We start from the raw sequence: 21,832 nt of genomic DNA, 5'->3' as shown, positions 1-21,832 counted from the left end.
TCACCTTCAAATTAACTGATAACCCTAGAGGTTCACATACTTTTGCCACTCACAGATATGTAATATTGGATCATCTTCCTCAATAAATAAATGACCAAGTATAATATTTTTGTTTAATTTATTTAACTGGGTTCTTTTTATCTACTTTTAGGACTTGTGTGAAAATCTGATGATGTTTTAGGTCATATTTATGCAGAAATATAGAAAATTCTAAAGGGTTCACAAACTTTCAAGCACCACTGTACATAAGGAACAATATTGAACGCTGACACAGAATATGAACATTTATATACACTGAATGTATATGAAAGTCTAAAAAAATATATTATGAAGATTTCATGAACCTCTCTAAAAGGACAGTGAACTTCACTTGGCTTTGGATGTTTTAGTTTCTGTCTAGTTCCCGATTTTGTTCCACCGTAGCTGCCATTAACTGGCGGTTGCTTGTAACACCATCTGAGTTCATGAGAAATTCAAATGAAATACAAATGAACTACAATGATGTGATTCAATTTTAAATGATTCATTCATTCATTCATTCATTCATTCATTCATTCATTTTCATTTACCAGTTTATCCAGGTCAGGATCGTAGTGAATCTGGAAGTGAGTGAAATGAGTCAATGAATATTTTCCCACTGATCTGAAGAGACAAACTGTGAGAAAATCCTGTGAGTGATTTTTATCTTAGGTGGTGAGACAGAGACTGATATACTCCCTGTGTCTGAAATCCCTCACTCGTTCACTACTCCCTACTCACTATATAGGGAATTACTGTATAGAGGACTATATAGTGAGCTCATTGGTAAAATGAAAAACAACTTTCGGACACTACTCCATCGCGCTGGTATTTACGTCATTACTGTCGAACAATTAAAACGTGCCAGATCAGTCGGCTGGTGGGTTTTCAAAATAATAAATACATGCATGCATTTTTATGATAAATCCATTTTATACTGAGCACATTTCCCACATTAATCGATACAAAGTACCTGCATCTTTCAGTTTTTAAAAAAAAAAAATCAAAACTGAATACTTTCTTCTTTGCTGCTGCCTTTTATTAAATAAAATTTGAGATTTTTAATTTGATTTCTTTCAGCGCGACCGCAATGCATGATGGGATATATTGCTTTGGTTAGTGACCATCGGTTGTACACTACTTTTCATGATGCATTGTGGGATACTTTGAGCGCGCTATATAGGGTGCAAATAATCCTCACTAAGGTTTCAGAAAGCACTACAAAATGGCGAATTCACTAGTGCCCTATATAGTGAGTAGGGAGCGATTTCGGACACAGGGACTGTAGATGATGCTGAGAATCAAAGTGAGAACTAATTTCCTGTTATAAACACAGAATTCTTAACAATGTGGCAGCAAAAAATAATAAATAATAAATTATATATATATAGTGGGTGGCACGGTGGTGTAGTGGTTAGCACTTGCGCCTCACAGCAAGAAGGTCCGGGTTCGAGCCCCCCGAGGGCCTTTCTGTGCGGAGTTTGCATGTTCTCCCTGTGTCCGCGTGGGTTTCCTCCGGGTGCTCCGGTTTCCCCCACAGTCCAAAGACATGCAGGTTAGGTTAACTGGTGGCTCTAAATTGACCGTAGGTGTGAATGTGAGTGTGAATGGTTGTCTGTGTCTATGTGTCAGCCCTGTGATGACCTGGCGACTTGTCCAGGGTGTACCCCGCCCTTCGCCCGTAGTCAGCTGGGATAGACTCCAGCTTGCCTGCGACCCTGTAGAAGGATAAAGCGGCTAGAGATGATGATATATATATTAGGTTGTACATATAGATGTGTTTCAGTGGTATTGGAATGAAACCTTTAAAATGAAATTCTCTCCTTTTTCACTTCTTTGGGTGAAGCAATGGTTGTGGTTGAGATCCATGCAAAAGGGAAATGTGTATCAGTTCAGGAAAGCCTGTTTTTGAGAATTAGAACTACAGTGTCTTGTAAAAGTATTCATCCCCCTTGGTGTTTGTCCTGTTTTGTCGCAATACAATCTGGAATTAAAATGGATTTTTGGAGGGTTAGCACCATTTGATTGACACAACATGCCTACCACTTTAAAGGTGATTTTTTTTTATTGTGGCAAACAATAATTAAGATGGAAAAAAAAAGAAATCTGGAGTGTGCATACCTCTTTTCATATGAAACCCCTAAATAAGAGCTGGTCCAACCAATTCACTTCATAAGTCACATAATTAGTTGATTAAGAGCCACCAGTGTGCAATCAAAGTGTCACATGATCTGTCACATGATGTCTATAAATCAACCTGTTCTGGAAGGACCCTGACTCTGCAACACTACTAAGCAACATGAAAACCAAGGAGCCTCCAAACAGGTCACAGACAAAGTTGTGGAGAAGTATAGATCAGGGTTGGGTTATAAAAAATATCCCAAACTTTGAATATCCCACAGAGCACCATTAAATCCATTATAGCAAAATGGAAAGAATATGGCACCACTACAAACCTGACAAGAGAAGGCTGTCCACCAAAACTCACAGAACGGGCAAGGAGGGCATTAATCAGAGATGAAACAAAAGCACCAAAGATAACACTGAAGCTCCAAAGCTGCAAAGCTCCATGATGGAGATGGGAGTACCTGTCCATAGGACCACTTTAAGCCATACACTTCACAGAGCAGGGCTTTATGGAAGAGTGGCCAGAAAAAAGCCATTACTTAAAAAAAAAAACACATTTGGAGTTTGCCCAACAGCATGTGGCAGACTCCCCAAACACATGGCAGAAGATTCTCTGGTCAAATGAGACAAAAATGTATCTTTTTGGCCATCATGGGAAATGCCATGTGTGGCGTAAACCCAACACCCTGAGAACACCATTCCTACACTGAAGCATGGTGGTGGCAGCATCATGCTGTGGGGATGTTTTTCATCTGCAGGGATAAGAAAACTGGTCAGGACTGAAGGAAAGCTGGATGGCACTAAATACAGGGAAATTTTGGAGGAAAACCTGTTTGAGTCAGCCAGAAGTTTGAGACTGGGACGAAGGTTCAGGACAATGACCCTAAACATACTGCTAAAGCTACACTGGAGTGGTTTATAGGGAAACATTTAAATGTCTTGGAATGGCCTAATCAAAGCCCAGACCTCAATCCAATTGAGAATCTGTGGCATAACTTGAAGACTGCTGTACACCAATGCAAGCCAACTAACTTGAAGGAGTTGGAGCAGTTTTGCCTTGAGGAATGGGCAAAAATCCCAGTGGCTAGATGTGCTAAGCTAATAGAGACATGCCCCAAGAGACTTGCAGTTGTAATTGCAGCAAAAGGTGGCTCTACAAAGTATTGACTTTGGACGGTGAATACCTATGCACACTCCAGAGTTCATTTTTTCCCCATTTTAATTATTGTTTGTATCACAATAAAACAACAATTTTCACTTTTAAAGTTGTAGGCATGTTGTGTAAATTAAATGGTGCTAACCCCCCCAAATCTATTTTAATTCCAGCTTGTAATGTGACAAAACAGCTCAAACACCAAGGGGGATGAATACTTTTGCAAGACACAGTATATATTGTTGAAAATATCAACATTTTACCTTGTGAAGTGTTTTCCCAGGCCACCACACAGACAACAAAACTGATCCAAGTGGATCCAAGTCCTGGGAAAATCCTAAATGATTAAATTCTCATCCTAAGTCAGATTGATATTGAAGGATGAGACCAAGATTTTTTTTTTTTAATTAATTTTTCCACAAGTACACTTAGATATGGACCTGAAATGAGCTGGAACTTCAAGCCTTCAACTCAATGTTAAAGGTTTTACCAGTAGCGCCCCTGAGTGGAAGCCAAACGCATTATTTTAACAGAATAGCACTGGATGGAGACAGACACATGCACATGTCCTGTCTGCACTGCGTTTTTTTTTTATTAGCCAAATATAAAATTAACAACAGCCATGAGCTCCAATAGCTCAGCAGTCAGCTTCGAAACAGAAATTTCCAGTTTGAGGTCAGCTGTATGCTCTTGTAAAATTTTACAGGCCTGCTTAAAGAAGAGTTGGCACTTTACTAGAAACAAACTTTCCTAATTAATCAACAAATTAATAACCCCAGGTCTGTTAATGTTTCTCTAGCCGTTCGTGAGTTCCCATTAAAAGCCAAGCCGGTAAAGCCGGCCTAATGGCTACTGACATAAATCAATAAAAGGCCTGCAGTGAAAATTTTTCCCTCGCTGCGTTGACTAATCAGGGGAACTGTAAAAACACAATGTGTGCTCAAAGAGAAGTGACCTAGCTTGGTGTTAAAAGTTTTATACAGCCATCCAGTGCGAGTTTAAGCACTTGTCACATAACAAAACGTGAGATGGCAGCCAGAGGACGTATGCATTCCTGTTTTAGAGACCTATTATACTCTGGCCACAGGAAGGAGGGTGTTAACAGCTGGCTTGACAAGCTCCTGTCTGACCCTGAGAGGACCGGTGCTGGCAGAAGGCTCAGATGTAGAATTCCATTCGAGAGTGTTCTAGAGTATCTTTTAAGTGTTTAAAGGCTTTGTTCTGTCGTTCATCAAAGAGATGTTGGTGGAGTTTGGGGTTGGGGGGGTCGAGAGAGGAGTATGTCTGGAATGTTTGATCCAAGCCTATATTTAGTTGAGGTGATAGGAGAAGAGTTGGGAACAGTGGTGAAGTCGTCATCATAGGTAGGATGCTTCCGTCAAACTGAGAAGAAAGGAAAAGGGTTGGAGTGAGGGGTGGGATTAGGGTGGGGGATGGGATTGAGGTGGTGGGAATTCTTGGGTTTCAGTCACGTGACTTTTCTTAGCGATTTCACTTCCAGTGAAACACCTGTTGGTCAAGCAAACCAAAATGGCTGCCGTAGTTCAAACAACTAGCGATAACTTATCAGAGTACGCTCGTAATCTAGAAGCCACTGCTCGCTTCAGATATATTCAGAAGATTGCTATGTGCAATGGAATCGACCCCTACAGACTAGGAAAGAAGGATTTGTCATACGATCCCGAAAACTACCCTTCAGTCGAGTTCCCCGACATCACAATCATTGGCACCCCTGGTTAAGATGTGTTAAAAGCCTTAAAATGAATTCAATTTTTATTGCAGAAGCATAATCTCACACTGAAAATTATAGAAAAATGTAACCCTTAACTCAAGTGAATTTAAAAAAAAATCCCTGACTAAGAAATAATTATTTTTCATAAAATCACCTATTCCACAATTATTGGCACCCATAACAATTCCTAGAAAATAAATGTAATTGAAGCATTTCTGGCATTTCTGGCATTTCTACTGTAGTTTATAAAGTTGATCAGAGTATCTAGGAACCTTTTAATTAGTAATTCAATACAAATTAGTAATTCATCACATCCTGTTTCCCTGGGGTATAAATATGATGTGACACAGAGGCCTATTTCTCTTATCCACTCTTCAACATGGGAAAGACAAGAGAACACACCATTCAAGTAAGGCAGATGTGTGTCAACCTTCATAAGTCAGGCAATGGCTACAAGAAAATGGCCACTTGCCTACACCTGCCCGTATCTATGGTCAGAGGAATCATCAAGAAGTTTAAAACAACTGGAATAGTGGCAAACAAGCCTGGACGAGGATGCAAGTTTATCTTGCCGCCACGCACAGTGAGAAGGATGGTAAGAGAAGTAAAAAGTTCTCCAAAGCTCACTGTTAGAGAATTGCATCAAAGAGTAGCATCTTGGGGTCACAAAGTCTCCATAACAACCATCAGGCGTTATCTACATGCCAACAAGCTGTTTGGGAGGCATGCACGGAAAAAGCCTTTTCTCTCTTGCAAGCATAAACGTAAACGTCTAGAGTTCGCTAAGCGGTACTGGGACTTCAACTGGGACCGTGTGCTTTGGTCAGATAGAGCTTTTTGGCAACAAACACTCTAATACATCACAAAAGATGTGTATGCGGAAAAGCACCTCATGCCCACTGTGAAGTATGGGGGAGGATCGGTGATGCTGTGGGCCTGTTTCTCTTCCAAAGGCCCTGGGAACCTTGTTAGGGTGCATGGCATCATGAACTCTTTGAAATACCAGGACATTTTAAATCAAAATCTGGTGGCCTCTGCCTGAAAGCTGAAGATGGGCCGTCACTGGGTCTTTCAGCAAGATAATGACCTTAAACATGTGGCCAAATCTACACAAAAATGGTTCACCAGACACAAAATCAAGCTCCTCTCATGGCCATCTCAGGCCCCAGACCTCAACCCAATTGAAAACCTGTGGGGTGAACTGAAGAGGAGCGTGCATAGGAGAGGACCCAGGACTCTGAATGATTTAGAGAGATTGTGCAAAGAGGAATGGTTGAATATCCCTCTCTCTGTATTCTCCCATCTTGTGAAATGTTATAGGAGAATATTAAGTGCTGTCTTGTTGGCAAAAGGGAGTTGTACAAAGTATTAACATCGGGGTGCCAATAATTGTGGCACACATGATTTAATGTAAAATAATTATTTCTTAATGTGGGATTTTTTTCCCACTAAATAAATGCACTTGAATTAAAAGTTGGATTTTTCTCTTTTTTTCCATTGTTGTCCTATATTTAAAAAAAAATAATAATTTATTAGAAGCCTAAGAACATATCTTAATGAGGGGTGCCAATAATTGTGGAGGGTGCTGTATCTGGTGTTGCAGACATCCTTCTACACCGCAAAACAGATGAAAGTGTGGAAGAGTATGGAGGCTTACAACTTTTTTGTATGTGGCTGGGTAAAGGACCTCGGTATCAAGTCGCTGCTGAATGAATCCTGTATTGTTTTTGCCCGTGTAAGTATTTTTTTAAGCTTTTCGTTCACGTCTTTACAACGAAGTGCTGCAAGTTGAAGTGTAAACAAACAACAGTTCGCTTGATTCTCACTTGTGTTGGCTCTTATCTCTCAGCTAAATCATTCACAAAGATCATCAGAAACCCCTTTAAAGACCTGGATCTTAGTTAAACAAGACGGAGACGTGATCACGGCGCATTGTAACTGTACGGCTGGGGAAGAATTTTGTCATGACCTTCATGCATATGGACTTTGTGGGGAGTAAACTAAGAAACAGCTGGGGACTTTAGCACTTCGTGACTAAAAAAAGTCCCGTAAAATAATTACACATAGCAAGAAAAGTATTTGGAAAACACTAAGGACGTAGCTCAGAGGGAAATACAAACCTTTCACCAAGTGATCACTGCAAACTCGAGCACGCTTCGACTCGGCTCCCTCCAATTTCAGTAAGAGGTTCAAAAGCCACCTTTCTCGACGTCCTTTAGTGAAATCCTGTGTTCATTCACCCTTTTTTTATTAGTTCACGGGGAACCCTGAAGAAACTTTTATCAGTTTCACGGTTTGATCGATTCAAACAACCTAAAACAACGCAAGCGTAAGGCATTTTTCATTCGAGCAATGCACCTTCTCTGTACAAACACTTTGTCAACTGAGCTTTGGTAGACCACCAGCTAAAGTTTTGAATAACTAATAAGGCACACGTGACGTCACGTGAAACCCAGCAATTTTATACTTGTCTCTGACATATTGGCATTTGTATTTGGACTTGTCTTAGTCTTGTTCAATAGTCTTAACCTGAAGTTTGTCAAGAACTAATCCCCTCTTCTAGAGAACAGCCTAATCATTGGTGCAATGCAAAATGAAGCCAAGTAGTTGAAGTAAAAGCATGCCCCACCCCTATAAGAAAAGATGGTTTTGGTATTTATGCTCTCTATATCTCAGGTACTTCTATGCTGCTAGTGGTGTTTATGCCCTACTCAACACACACCACCCACTACATCACTGTCCTGTTTTATATTTATTGTATTGTCCCATTATTTGTATTTATTGTTCTCTCCACTTTATTGTATTTATTCAATGTGCTGTCTATTATGCACTGCCACTTTGTCGCCCTCAATTTATGTACTACATGGAGTTGATTGTGAACACTGCTATCTGTTATTGCTGTAATCTCACACCAAGGCCTTGGAGAACATGCTTCCATTTTACAACTAACATGTACTTGGATATAACTAGAATGGCAATAAGAACTCTCTAAACTCTAACCTAGCTCTAAAACTCAATCCTGTCTCAGTCTTGCTTTCATTTGGACCCTATCTGCACTTGGCCTTGACCCCTTTAAGACTTGGTCTTGACTATGTCTCAGCTAGTCCTGGTCTTAGACCTGTCTCTGACTTGACAATGGTGGTGTTGACTAAAGACCTAAAATATCAAACATATAAGACATATTTAAGAGATTTTTTTTAAAAAAAGAAGGAAATAAATAAGCTCTCAGAACCGATACATGTTCAGGAATCTTGGACAGCGCTTTGACAGTGTTTCTTAGGTGACATGGTTGGTCTTTTTGATATGTGTGGCCACAAAATAGCTAAATTGTGGCAACTATTATATTTTAAAATGAGTGCGCTATGGAGAAATTACTTGAATGAGATCATTGTGTCTACAGGAACAACAGGAAAGCACAGTAAAGCATGGATGTGATTGATAATATGACATTTTAGCATCCAGTAATGCTTTAATGTTGTGACATGGATACCATTAACTAATGTCACCTTAAGTAAATTCTCATTCAGTCGACTTTTTCTTGTTTTGATCAAATAATTAGGCCGTGTATGTACAGTGTGTATGTAAAAATTTAAGTTACACAAGTTGTGGGAATAGGATACTTAAGTTTATGGCGGCGGCACGGTGGTGTAGTGGTTAGCGCTGTTGCCTCACAGCAAGAAGGTCTGGGTTCGAGCCCCGTGGCCGGCAAGGGCCTTTCTGTGCGGAGTTTGCATGTTCTCCCCATGTCCACGTGCGGGTGCTCCGGTTTCCCCCACAGTCCAAAGACATGCAGGTTAGGTTAACTGGTGGCTCTAAATTGACCGTAGGTGTGAATGTGAGTGTGAATGGTTGTCTGTGTCTATGTGTCAGCCCTGTGATGACCTGGCGACTTGTCCAGGGTGTACCCCGCCTTTCGCCCGTAGTCAGCTGGGATAGGCTCCAGCTTGCCTGCGACCCTGTAGAACAGGATAAAGCGGCTACAGATAATGAGATGAGATGAGAAGTTTATGGCTTCAAAATGGCAACTTGTAGAGTCAATATACAACTACACTGCCTGGCCAAAAAAGAGTGTTCCCAGGTAAAACAAACCTTGCCCGGCCTTTCCAGTGACCTTCACCTTCACCCAATTACCCCCAAAATTTAATCAGGTAATCTACAGACCATTGCCCACCTACCCTGAAAATTTGAAGTCAATTGGTGCAACCATCTAGAAACTAGACAGACAGACAAACAAACCACACTGATTACAATACCTCACCCTGCTTACTCCGTCGCGGGCGAGGTAAAAATAAATAAATAAATAAATAAGTCACACACTCTAATATTTCTTTAGACCACCTTTAGCTTTTATAATGGCACTCATTCCCCAGGGAATTGTTTCAACAACCTACAACATTTATTTCTGTCCAGTGCTGCTTTAAATTTTCATCTAGATCTTGTACTGATGATGGGAGAGTCGAACCACTTTGTAAAGTCTTGAGCACATCCCAGAGACTTTCAGTGGTGTTAAGGTAAGGATTCTGTGGTGGTTAATTCATGTGTGAAAAGGATTCATCATGTTTCCTGAACCACTCTTTCACAATCTGAGCCTTAATTTTATGCCCGTGACATCAGGGAAGAAAATAATCCATTGATGTGATAACCTGGTCATTCAGTACCTTCAGGTCATTAGGTGACTTGTGGGTTTTTTTTGCCACATAAGCTATGCCAAGGGGGAAGCCATGTCCTAATGGTTAGAGAAGCAGCTTTGGGACCAAAAGGTCATGGGTTCGATTCCCTGGACCAGCAGGAATGGCTGAAGACCTTTTGAGCAAAGCACCTAAAACCCATCTGCTCCCCGGGCTGCTCTGGGTATGTTGTACGTTGCTCTGCATAAGAGCATCTGCTAAATGTCATTAATGTAATGTAACATCATGTTGCTGAGCCTCGATGTGACCAACTGAAGCAATCGCAGATCATAACACTGCCTCCAGAGGCTTGTACAGTGGCTACTATGCATGATGAATGCATCACTTCATGGGCTTCCCTTCTTACCCCGACACACCCATTGCTCTGGAATAGGGTAACTCTGGACTCATCAGACCACATGACCTTTTTCCATTGCTCCAGAGTCCAATCTTTATGCTCCTTAGCAAACTGAAGCCTTTTCTTCTGATTAATCTCACTAACAAGTGGTTTTCTTATGGACACACAGCTGTTTAGTCCCAATCCTGTGGGTTCTCTTCACATTATCCATGTGGAAATGCTCTTACTTTCACCATTAAATGCAGCCATGCGTTCTACTGTCATTTATTTTTTATGATTTGACTTCACCAAGCGTTTAAATGATGTCCGATTATGGTCAGTCAAGATTTTTTCCAACCACATTTCTTCCACGAAGTTGACAGTTCACCATGATGCTTCCAGGTTGTAATGATGCATTGGACAGTTCTTTACCCAATTCCAGTAATTTCAGTAATCGCCTAAGTTATTTTCTTTGCTTGATCCAGTCCAATAATTTGACCCTTCTGAAACACAGACACATCTTTTCCACAGTGACGGCATACACCTTACGACACAGTTGTTTAAGAAATAAGAAGCTACTCGCAGCATCAGTTCGGGTTAAAAGAATCATTGCCAGCTGCAACATACTAATCACTGCAGTAATTATCCAATCAAAGACTCTTAAAGGGATCCTCCAGCAGAATTATCCTCAAACTTATCTGAAGTAAAAGTTGTCGCAGATTTCAAAAATCAAACTTTCATTTTCCGAGACCAAATAGTGTTAGAGAAAAATGTATTTTCTTTACAATGTCAGATGGGCTTCCTGTGGTAGTGGCGTATGCGATGATGTCAGGTAGTGGTCACTTGGAGCAACCCAGCTGTTTATATTCTCTGTTTACATCGCAGTTTTGCTCATTTTACAAGTATTTTTACCAAATTTATCAATTTTTAAGTAAGTATGCCTCATTGTGTACCAAGCTTGTAGTATTCAAGTCCAGGACTTGGACTCGAGTCCGACTCGTGCCCTAATTTTAAGGACTCGTGGCTCAACTTGGACTTGAGCACTGATGACTTGGACTTGGACTCGCGCATTAACTGCATTAAGACTTGTAAATTGGAGACTCGGACTCTGATTTTTTCTTTATTTTTTATGTTACATGCCATAAAATTCGGCACAAGATATTTATATCTACATTATTTTTTGTACTAATTTCGTGCGAGTGTCACACCTGTGTGCCTTGGCACATGCATCAGATAGACTCTCAGGTGTGCTCCGGACAGCGCACGTGCCAAACGGACTCTCATGCACACGCCATAAACAACTTGCACCTGCACAGAATTAAGGCACAATCAGTGCGCCGATATAAAAACTGTGAAAACACAATTACTTTGCGAAGTATTGAGTTGCGTTGCTGACACATTACTGAGCCTTATTTCCTTGTTTGGTTACTTGATTTCCTGTTTCTCGTCTTTGAGTCTGCTGAGTCTACGATAGCCTGTTTGTGCCTCGCTCAACCTATTTCCCATTTAACTGTTTTACAATTTTGCCTGCCGTTCTGGACTGTTTATCTGTCTGTAGTTGGATTAATAAACACACCTTCTGCACTTACATCCATCTCCCAACCATCTCTGACAGAATACTTCACACTCCCTGATAAAGAGAAGCACATTCACCTGTTCATACATTATGTTCAGGAACGGACTAATGTTAATGGTGCTAAAACAGTGACCGTCAAATGGTGCAATTGGAGTCTTGTTCTTGGACTCAACTTGGATCAATAGTGGACTTGACTCGATTTTTTTTTAATGATTTGGACTTGACTTGGACTTGAACACTGGGGACTCAAGACTGGACTTGGACTCGAGGTTTTGTGACTCAACTACAACACTGTTGTGTAGCATATACACTACCATTCAAAAGTTTGGGGTCACCCAGACAATTTTGTGTTTTCCATGAAAAGTCACACTTTTATTTACCACCATAAGTTGTAAAATGAATAGAAAATATAGTCAAGACATTTTTCTGGCCATTTTGAGCATTTAGTCGACCCCACAAATGTGATGCTCCAGAAACTCAATCTGCTCAAAGGAAGGTCAGTTTTATAGCTTCTCTAAAGAGCTCAACTGTTTTCAGCTGTGCTAACATGATTGTACAAGGGTTTTCTAATCATCCATTAGCCTTCTGAGGCAATGAGCAAACACAGTGTACCATTAGAACACTGGAGTGATAGTTGCTGGAAATGGGCCTCTATACACCTATGGAGATATTGCACCAAAAACCAGACATTTGCAGCTAGAATAGTCATTTACCACATTAGCAATGTATAGAGTGGATTTCTGATTAGTTTAAAGTGATCTTCATTGAAAAGAACAGTGCTTTTCTTTCAAAAATAAGGACATTTCAAAGTGACCCCAAACTTTTGAATGGTAGTGTAAATGCCAAGAGTCATGCTAAAAAGAAAGCACAAGCTGGAACTAGACTGCATTTCCACAGAGAAAACGCAAAGTGTGCTTGATCAACTGTAGCAAAGGGTCATCGACAGAAACTGGATCAGACATGAGACTTTACGCTGGAAAATCTTTTTTTCATATGATCTACAGAAAGTGTGTGTGTGTGTGTGTGTATGGCTGCGTACTCTAGAATCTCGGTTTAAAGTGGCTCAACTCGCAGCACGACATGACACTTCATGCTCTAATTTTTTAATCTTTTAATTTTTTTTAACATGATCTACAGCTGGTGCTGGGTAAATTAACAGAGTGTGTGGCATGGTTTAAAACAGATTTTACGGTGTGTAGCCACACACACTACACTATACACACTACACACACTTTGCCACTCATATGAAAAAAAAAGATTTTGCAGCGTAAGGTCTCATGTCTAATCCAGTTTCTGTCTGTGACTCTTTGCTACAGCTGATCAAGCACACTTTTGGCCCTTTTCCACTACCCTTTTTCAGCTCACTTCAGCTCACTTCAGCCCGACACGGCTCGCGTTTCGACTACCTCAGAACAGCACGACTCAGCTCGCTTCAGCCCTACTCAGCACCCAAAACTCGCACGGTTTTGGAGTGGGGCTGAAGCGAGCCAAACCGAGCCGAGTGGGGCTGGGGGCGTGAGGAGACACTCCCCTGTGCACTGATTGGTGAGGAGGAGTGTCCTCACATGCCCACACACGCCCCGCGAGCACGCTGGGATCTGTCAACACCGTAAACCCGGAAGAAGAAGAATTACGAATTACGAGAATTTCTGAAGCCTTATGCGCCTCGCCTCATCTATACGCTCTTGCCAGTATCTGTTGGTGTTGTCGGTGACAACAAGCCACAGCACCAAGACCAGCAACACTAACGACTCCATGTCCTCCATGTTTATTGTTTACTATCCGGGTCGTGAGACTACCGCTTAAAAGGTCACTGATGTCACTGTTTGCGCCGCCTAACGACATCACGTGACGTCCACCCACTTTCGCTAACTCCACCCAATGTGTCCACCCACTTCCAGCCAGCATGGTTCAGCGCGGTTGTAGTCGAAATGCAACTCCAACAGCCCCACTCAGCTCGACTCAGCCCAACTCAGCACGGCACGGCTCAGCCCGACTCAGCCGCGTTGGTAGTGGAAAAGCGGCATTTGTTTTCTCTCTGTGGAAATGCAGTCTAGTTCCATCTTGTGCTTTCTTTTTAGCATCATTATGGCATTTATATACTACACAATGAGGCATACTTATTTAAAAACTGATAAATTCAGTAAAAATACTTGTAAAACGATCAAAACTACGATGTAAACAGAGAATATAAACAGCTGAATTGCTCCAACCGACCACTACATGACGCCATCATATACATCACCACTGCAGGAAGCCCATCTGACATTTTAAAGAAAATTCACTTGTCTCAAACACTATTTGGTCTCTGAAAATGAAAGTTTGATTTTTGAAATCTGCGACTACTTTTACTTCAAATAATTTTGAGAATAAATCGGCTGGATGATCCCTTTAAGTATTTGCTTATTTAACACCAAATGCCAACTTTTTTTGGCCAGGCACTGTATTAAGTCGTAGTCACGGCCTATTTCAAAAATAACCACCATGTCAGCTGAGCGACTCGACATGTTTCCACCAGTTTGACAAACTGTTATATAAAAGTGAAAAATTCCTAAGGCACAGTGTAAAAATAATAACAACTCTAGAGAAGTTTACTTTTACCTTTGTGAATGCCCTAAAAAAAACAACAACTAATCCTCCAAGTCATGCATAGCACGGAAGATGAATGTCTCTTTATTACTTTTCACTGTTTATTCAGAGCGTGTAGTGTTAGCATTAGCATTAGTCAGGTAGCTTCTTGTCAGTCTGTCAGTATCCCGCTTTTGTTCCTGCTCTGACCGTAAACCCACGGTTGAGGTACTTCACTTCGCTTTGTTTTTTTAGCAATAATCTTTACAACCCAATGACAGAAAGGAAAGTGATTTCGACAGTCCGAGAACGTGTCATTCACAGTAAGAGAGCATGAATTGAAGATTACAGAGAAACTCCGAAGCAAGCACAGGCACTGTGTGTTAGTGTTATAATGGGAGTGTGTGATTAAAGAAAGGATTAGTTTCCAGGATCAAGGATGTGATTCGGCTTGTTTTTGTCCTCTAACATTCAGTCGGGTTCCTTTGGTTAAAAAAAAAAAAAAAAATCATACAAAACCAAAGTCAAGTGGTGTGTGTGTGTGTGTGTGTGTGTGTGTGTGTGGTAAATTAGAGGATACAGTGATCAGTAAGTAGCCTGCTGGGTGTATGTCCGGGTTCTCTCAGAATACTACAGATAAGAGGTGAAAGGCTGAGAGAGTGAGAGAGAGAGAGAGACAGAGAGATAGTGAGAGAGAGATAGAGCGAGAGAGAGAGGTGTTTTGTCCGTGTTAATTAAAAATGGCCTGGTGAGCTCTACAGTCAGCCCTACTAATCAGGACTTTGGCCACAGTGTTATTGCTGTACAATTAAATAGGACAGTGTGTGTGTGTGTGTGTGTGTGTGTGTGTGTGTGTGTGTGTGTGTGTGTGTGCATGCGCATGCGTGTGACAATAAAAATTACATACACTGAATACAAAAACAATAAAACACAACAGATCGTCCTGTAAATTAAAGGAATTTAATCAACAGCATGTTCATCAACCTGAAGTTGATTACTTCCCAATTTCAGCACATCCTGCAGTGTTTTATTCCTCTCACACCGCAGCACTGTGCCGAGTTTAACATTTTTCCATCTATTAAAGAACGACACTTTGTATATTTTGTCTGTTTACAATAACACAAGTTAGTTCTTGTTATTGACTTGTAACTTGTGTTATACAGCTAGAAACACTCGTTCCCTCATGACCGTCTGTTTTATTCATCTAATATTTTACTGGTACTCCTAACAAACTCAATTAGAGTTTTGTGTCGAATGCTAATGCTAAAAAAAATAAAGAAAGGAAATCACACATCTGTCCTCCTGTGTGTAAGACATGTGTATGGCGAAGTCTCTGGCTTGTGTATAGTAGACGGGGAATCATGACTTTATGGTAAAATATGTGATTGTCCATGATTGCTGATACATTTAGGCACTGAATTAGGAAAGCAGCACTCAGTGGAAAAGCTAATACACAATCCTTTATTGAATGAGAGACAGTGAGAGAGTGAGAGAGAGAGAGAGAGAGAGAGAGATGCTGGAATGTTCCATTGGGAGAGAGCATTATTTACCTCTGAAATCCCATCCTCTCTGTCCTGCTCTTACACTGCTGAAGGCAGTGTGTGTGTGTGTGTGTGTGTGTGTGACAGAGAGACAGAGAGAGAGAATCTCAGTGTACATCATCACACCGTGGCCTCTTTCCCTGCAGCCTCCTCCAGAGCATCAGCGAACCTTTCACCCTGAACACACTGTGGGGGAAACGTGCAGCAGATCTCACTCTCCTCTCCTCTTTTATCTTTCCATCTCCTGTCATGTCCTACACTCTCCTTTCCTTTCCATTCCTCTTCTCTTCTCTTGCAGTCTTCTCTCCTCTTTTGTCTTCTCTTCTCCTGTCTTCTCTCTTGTCATTTCTTGTCTTTTGTCCTTCTCTTCTCTTTTTTGTCCTTCCTTCCTTCCTTCCTTCCTTCCTTCCTTCCTTCCTTCCTTCTCTTCTCTTCTGTCCTTCCTTCCTTTCTTTTCTTCTCCTTTTGTTTCTCTTCTCTCGTTTGTCCTTCCTTTCCTTTCTTCCCTTCTCTTTTGTCCTTCCTTTGTTCCCTTCTCTTCACCTGTCTTCTCTCCCCTTATGTCCTTCTTCTCTTCTCTTCTCTTCTCTTCTCTTCTCTTCTCTTCTCTTCTCTTCTCTTCTCTTCTCTTCTCTTCTCTTCGCTTCTCTTCTCTTCTCTTCTCTCTTTTGTCCTTCCCTCTTCTCTTCTCTTCTCTTCTCTTCTCTTCTCTTCTCTTCTCTTCTCTTCTCTTCTCTTCTCCTGTCTGCTTCCCTTCTCCTGTCCTCTTCTCTCCTCTTTTGTCTTTTTGTCTCCTTTTTTTTCTTCTTTTGGACATAAGTATCTAAAAAAGTGAATAAATAGTATGATGTGCTATTCTTTACTCAATAATAAAACAGTTCCTAAACGGTTATGGTATTAGAGGAATAAAAGACTGCGGGTTGTTCCGTTATTGGGAAATAATCCATCACTTCAGAGGTGTCCCAGTAATTCTGCTTCATCACCACCCCATCACTGATTATTTTCCTATAACACCATGATTACAAGTGTTTTATTCCATACTGATCTTAAAATAACAATTGTGTCCATGTATATGATCAGGTACTGAAGTCAGCGTTTGTCTGCTTCATCTTTCAGGCCACACTGAGGGTTTACAGGACGAGCGGATGTGCAGAGGATGGTGAGAGGAGAGATGAGAGGGCCACTCAGGGTGATGAGGTACAGCTCAGGGGAGCATCAGCACTATTATCACTATCACCAGCTCACTACCACAATCTGACTGTGTTTCAGCTCTGCAGCTTGGGGAGGGAAACACCTCCAGCTTCTCATTCAGGGAGGAATAAATGACGAATAAGTGTATTTGTGAGAGAGAGAGAGAGAGAGAGAAAGTGCAAAAAGTGAAATAATTAGATAACAGAGGAAAACACACACATAAGCTCAATCCCGAAAGCTTATAAATCTCTATAAGTGGAGCAGCCATGCTCGTTGCGTTACCTTGCTGGTCAGACAGAAAATGTTGCCAGGAGCCAGAAACAAATTTTCTGCATGTCAGGCAGGAAATGTGGCGTAGTCACTGAGCACAGCGCACTCTTCAATTTGCCATCATAGAATTGAAAGTTTTATTACCAGAAATAGCTCTACTTATCATGATAAATGAAAATAAATAAATAAATAAATAAGCAAAGCAAAAAAAAAAAATCATAAAGATGTACGCCTTTGCGTGTGAACAAAATGTTGAAACGTTAAATTCCTTGTCACTCCTGGAAAAAAAAAAAGACGCTACCCATAAGCTCATCTCTCTCACACACACACACACACACACACACACACACACACACACACACACACACACACACACACGTTGATTACCAAAATAAACAAACCACATGGATGTCTGTTTCGCTTTGAATTGTTCTGAAGCAACACAGAAATAACACCAACCCAAAATGTTTACTTTTGATAAGCTTATGATCCGTAACTTCCGAGCCAAGGGCACATGTGTGTCTGTGGTTGTGCACGTATGTGTGTGTGTGTGTGTGTGTGTGCGTGCACAGGCCAGGACATCGGTAGCGTAATGAGCTCAGCCCTTGTGTTACCATGTGTGTCACACTATTCCTGTCTTTACAACACACAGGCTCTATCATTACCATCTAAAAACAACTACTCTTTAAGCGCAGCAATGCACGTAACCAGGCATGGAGGCGAAAATGAGAGTGTTGTTTCCTGACTCCCAGTTTCCCACCCAGAGAAGGGGGTGTAAAGCTATGAATGTAAACTGTTTGCAGCCAAAGAGAGTCTCAAGATCAAAACAATTCCTTTTTTGTTCTTTTTTTTCAATATGTAATGAATACGGGCGGCACGGTGGTGTAGTGGTTAGCGCTGTCGCCTCACAGCAAGAAGGTCCTGGGTTCGAGCCCCGTGGCCGGCGAGGGCCTTTCTGTGTGGAGTTTGCATGTTCTCCCCATGTCCGCGTGGGTTTCCTCCGGGTGCTCCGGTTTCCCCCACAGTCCAAAGACATGCAGGTTAGGTTAACTGGTGACTCTAAATTGAGTGTAGGTGTGAATGTGAGTGTGAATGGTTGTCTGTGTCTATGTGTCAGCCCTGTGATGACCTGGCGACTTGTCCAGGGTGTACCCCACCTTTCGCCCGTAGTCAGCTGGGATAGGCTCCAGCTTGCCTGCGACCCTGTAGAAGGATAAAGCGGCTAGAGATAATGAGATGAGACGAGATGTAATGAATACCGCATTAAAATTTCACTTCGGACACCTGTACAACGTTCTTCATACTGTTCTTCTGTTATGTTGCCTGAGAATGTCTGCAGTAATTATGATCGGTTTGCATAAACATCACAGAGCTGGGCGTGTCTCCAGGACATTTGAAAGCATTTTATTGCTGGGTTTCAGTCACATGACTTTTCTTTGCGGTTTTACCAGAAGTGAAATAGCTGGTGGTCTAAAGGCTGCCGTAGTGCAAACAACTAGCGATAACTTATCAGAGTACGCTCGTAATCTAGAAGCCACTGCTGGCTTTAGATATATTCAGAAGATTGCTATGTGCAATGGAATTGACCCCTACAGTCTGGGGAAAAAGGATTTGTCATACGATCTTGAAAACGACCCTTCAGTCGAGTTCCCCGACATCTCGAACTATCTGGTGTTGCAGACGTCCTTCTACACTGCAAAACACATGAAAGTGTGGAAGAGTATGGAGGATTATGAGTTTTTTGTATAAACAACAGTTGGCTTGATTCTCACTTGTGTTGGCTCTTATCTCTCAGGTAAATCATTCACAAAGGTCATCAGAAACCCCTTTAAAGACCTGGATCTTAGTTAAACAAGACGGAGAAGTGATCACGGCGCATTGTAACTGTACGGCTGGGGAAGAATTTTGTCGCGACCTTCATGCATATGGACTTTGTGAGGAGTAAACAAAGAAGCAGGTGGGGACTGTAGTGCTTCGTGACTAAAAAAAGTACCGTCAAATAACAACACATAGCAAGAAAAGTACTTGGAAAACACTAAGGCCATAGCCGAGAGGGAGATACAAACCTTTCACCAAGTGATCACTGCAAACTCGAGCACGCTTCGACTCGGCTCCCTTCGATTTCACTGAGAGGTTCAAAAGCCACCTTTCTCGACGTCTTTTTGTGAAATCCTGTGTTCGTTCACCCTTTTTTATTAGTTCACAGCGAACCCTGAAGAAACTTTTATCAGTTTCACAGTTTAATTGATTCAAACAACCTAAAACAACGCAAGCGTAAGGCATTTTTCATGCTAGCAATGCACCTTCTCCGTATAAACACTTTGTCAACTGAGCTTTGGTAGACCACCAGCTAAAGTTTTGAATAACTAATGAGGCGGATGTGACGTCACGTGAAACCCAGCAATTCCTCCAGTACGACTGCAATTTGGCAATAATAACAACTCATTAAAAGATTCCATATCACACTTTTTTATCCATCTAAAGTCACATTTATTTTTCATTTTTCTCCTTTTTTTGTGATTGTATGAGTTGATGTTTGTTATTTGTTTGAATGTTCTTTGTTGGAATGTTTTGTCCGCCAGTCGTGATGTTGCTCCAGACTCAGTTTTGGGCGTTGGTTCCCATCAGGCTTTGGACCACCATGTTCACAAGATGAGTTTTTTTCCTATCATCCTGCACTGTCAGAAATAGTGCTATAGTAGGAGTCCATTTCTGTCCCCCAAGGTACGATCTACACTAATGTACCCTCCAGAGCTCATTATTGGACCTCAAGGTAACTATGTGTACCTTTTTAGGGCCAAAAGGTACACATATGTTCCCAGTCAGTATATAAAGAGTACAAATAAGTACCTTAGAGGGCACTGCCCCAGCGACAAGCTGTTCTACCCCTAAAGAACTGCACTAGTCACCAGGGAACTAGCTCACTACAATGTGGGCATAGCTACCCTCAGCGAAAAACATCTAACAGACAAGGGCCAGCTCATGGAATGTGGTGGTGGTTATACCTTATTCTGGAGTGAGTGGTCGTAGCAGCACTGAATGGTGAGAGGCAGGCTGTAAGAGATTTGCTATAAAGTCCCACCTCGGTGCCCAGAAACTTATCAAACTCCCAGAGGGCATCAACAATCGCCTGATGACATTTCAGCTCCCACTTGGAGGCAGGAAGAACACAATGTTGATTAGTGCTTATGTTCCCACAATAGATGAAACACATCGCCAAAGCCCAGAAGAAACGAGCTGCAAGGAAAGCTCGAACTATCGTCACCCCCACTACAGCACCAACTCATGCATGTCCAACATGTGGGCATACCTTCAAAGCCCGGATTGGCCTCATGAGCCAATCAACCACAACCGCAAGCCACCAAATTGAAGTCATGGTCATCTTCAATCCTGAAGGACGAACATCATATCACATCACATCACATCAATCCTAAAGGTACAATAATGCACTTTATTTTCTGAGAGTGTGTATGTTACAAGACACATGTATCTTTCCTCAGTCTGTCATGTTATTGTCACATTAAATGTCTTGTACTGACACTGGAGCTGACACTCCTTCCAGAAAATGCTACGGTAAATAAGCATTTAGTTACATTCTTTCTTTCTTTTTTATGTGCAGTATCCTGAACAGCGCTGTTGCCTCACAGCAAGAAGGTCCTGGGTTCGAGCCCAGTGGCTGATGGGGGTCTTTCTGTGCTGAGTTTGCATGTTCTCCCCGTGTCCGCGTGGGTTTCCTCCGGGTGCTCCGGTTTCCTCCACAGTCCAAAGACATGCAGGTTAGGATAATTGGAGGCTCTAAATTGACCGTAGGTCTGAATGTGAGTGTGAATGGTTGTCTGTGTCTATGTGTCAGTCCTGCGATGACCTGACGACTTGTCCAGGGTGTACCCCACCTTTCGCCCGTAGTCAGCTGGGATAGGCTCCAGCTTGCCTGCGACCCTGCACAGGATAAGCAGTTACGGATAATGGATGGTTATTAGAACGAGACCGCCAATGATGGCGTAGCTCACTCCGGCCCCATCTAGTCCAGAAGGAACGCTCTAAAGTGGGCCACCTTGCGCAATAAATGTTGCAAGCTAAATACACTATATACAAGTGATATCCACCCTAGGAATACCGACCTGTTTGCTGGAAAGAATCCAAAACAGTGAGGAATTGACCGAGAAGAAGCAATTTTTGTTGAACTACTCATTAAGGTTTAATTAGTCCATAACTTCTTTAATAATTGTAATGAAGCAACTCTGGGTAGAAGTTATATGCACCCTATGTACCCCGACCTTCATGCCAGAAAGAATCAAAATCAGTGAAGAATTGAGGGAGAAGAAGCGATTTGTGTGGAAACTGCTTGTTAGGGCTTAATTACTTCATATCTTCATTATTAATTGCAATTATATAAATTTGGTTAGAAGCTATGTGCACCCCAGGGAGACCTGCCTTCCTGCCAAAAAGAATAAAAATTGGTGAAGAATTGAGAGAGAAGAAGCAATTTTCTTGAAATGTGGATGACACCGGACGGACGCCGGGCAACACGATGGTATAAACTCATCACCTGTGGGACGGATGAGCTAACAAGTGCATTAATATAAGCCTGTGATGTGTCTTGTAGCCAGAACTCCTGTTATAGAGGGGGAAAAAAAAATCAACAATCAACC

Source organism: Neoarius graeffei, chromosome 27, assembly GCF_027579695.1.
Source record: "Neoarius graeffei isolate fNeoGra1 chromosome 27, fNeoGra1.pri, whole genome shotgun sequence".
Classification (NCBI taxonomy): domain Eukaryota; kingdom Metazoa; phylum Chordata; class Actinopteri; order Siluriformes; family Ariidae; genus Neoarius; species Neoarius graeffei.
The sequence above is the reverse complement of the archived record's forward strand: the minus strand, read 5'-3'. Positions refer to the sequence as shown.